This window comes from Besnoitia besnoiti, chromosome VIII, assembly GCF_002563875.1.
Source record: "Besnoitia besnoiti strain Bb-Ger1 chromosome VIII, whole genome shotgun sequence".
NCBI classification, from domain to species: Eukaryota; Apicomplexa; class Conoidasida; order Eucoccidiorida; family Sarcocystidae; genus Besnoitia; species Besnoitia besnoiti.
This window is the reverse complement of record NC_042363.1, coordinates 995,521-997,186: the sequence shown is the minus strand read 5'-3', so window position 1 is coordinate 997,186 and position 1,666 is coordinate 995,521. Positions and strand designations below refer to the sequence as shown.

The 1,666-nt window shown below is 40.5% G+C and overlaps 1 non-coding gene across 1 annotated transcript; it reads left to right on the top strand.

Moving 5' to 3' along the window:
* Positions 1-653: 653 nt before the first annotated feature.
* BESB_085760 lies at positions 654-726 on the top strand. Its single transcript has one exon. It is a non-coding gene; the product is annotated as a tRNA-Asn (tRNA).
* The last annotated feature ends 940 nt before the right edge of the window (positions 727-1,666 follow it).

Below are 1,666 nucleotides of genomic sequence, written 5' to 3'. Positions count from 1 at the left end.
CGATTTTTCGCCCCCTGGTATGTGACTTCCGCGCAGTTTGGTCTACCATGAATTTCGTTGTAACTTCCGCCGGCTGCGCGGGCTTCCTCACTGTCCGGTGGTAGTACTTCTGAGGGAGGATACCGGATCGTGTGTCAGATAATCGTCTCCCCGGGCCACCTTTCGCTAGCACCACGGCGATTCTAATGAACATAATTATTTCTATTCCTAATCTCGCTTTTTAATGTACTAGGGAACTTAATATTTTGTTTTATGCAAAAATATTATTTTCAATAGCTAATAAGAAAGGTTTATCTAATCTCTTCTGGGTAAAGTAATATAAGAATCTAAAGCTGTTAATAATTCATAAATTATATTTATCCATATAGTTGTTGTTGAGGCATTAGAAGATTCTAAAGCGCCTCTTCTTCAAAATAGATTTCATGGAAAGCCTAAAATTCGCATGTTTGATTGACAGTTTTGACGGGGATCAAATGGGATTATTTTTGATTATATCTAAGATTGCTAAACAAGAAGCTAAGATATTAGTATCTTTTGGTAAAAATACTTTTTCTTTTCTTTCCTGCTGTAAAAAGACTATCTTTACAAACATTTCTGCTTCACCGAAATTTCCTTCAAGACCCCTTATATTAATGATACATATATGTTATGTACCTTCAGTAGCTCAGTGGCTAGAACTTTCGGCTGTTAACCGAAAAGACGTTGGTTCAAATGCAACCTGAGGAGATCCTGGTAGAATATATATTAAAATAAATTACGGAAGGAGAGACCGCTCTTACTCTTGAAGGATGCAGGCGTGTGGAATTTCCCGCAATAAGCGCAAAACATGACAGAGCGCCCAAATAAGATTCAAAAAGGCGTATCGTCTAATGGTAAGGACAAAAACCTAAAAGTTGTTTCATGGAGGTTCGAAACCTACTAGGCCTATCTCGTAAACTGTGCTGATGTGGCGGAAATAGACGTGTTAGCCTTAGGCATTTTTGACATACATTAGTACTATGATAATATATATTAAATAATCAATCTATTTGAGGACGTACTAAAATAATACTATTTGCTCCTATAAATTGAAACAAATCTTCAGGGTCGAACCAGAAACCACGCTCTCATGAAAAGCGCGCTCTACCGTTGAGCTCATTCCACAAAAATTACAAAAAGTATTTCTATTATTTAATTTTTGGGAAAGTAACTGCTAAAAGCATGTAAGTAGGAAACATCGATTTGAATCACATGCTCCATTGCTTGTACGAGCCTGACGCGTCTACCGTTTGCGTCACATCCGCATAATTTCTAATACAGGCAGTACTCACAGGCCGAGAGAAATACACACGAGGTTTTGCGATATGTCGGTGATCGGGATTCGCCCCTCCGTGCCTTGCAAGGAAGCTTCAGCGTCACCAAGACGGGATAATCGTGACCTCATGTATACGTTTTTCTTGGACAGCCAGAAGCCAGAGCTAGGCCACCGTTGTTTCTGCTTTTATCGTCCGCGAGCGCTGAGCTCCGGATTTCAATAGGCAATTATGTTGTAACCGAAGACCATTCAAACAACAAGTCACCTTCCACCCTCGCGCGAGAGAAACTTGCCACACAGCCACCATCTCTATACGCGTACTCGACTGTCGCTTTGAACGTACAGTCAACAGGAGCGGCATCATATGGATCC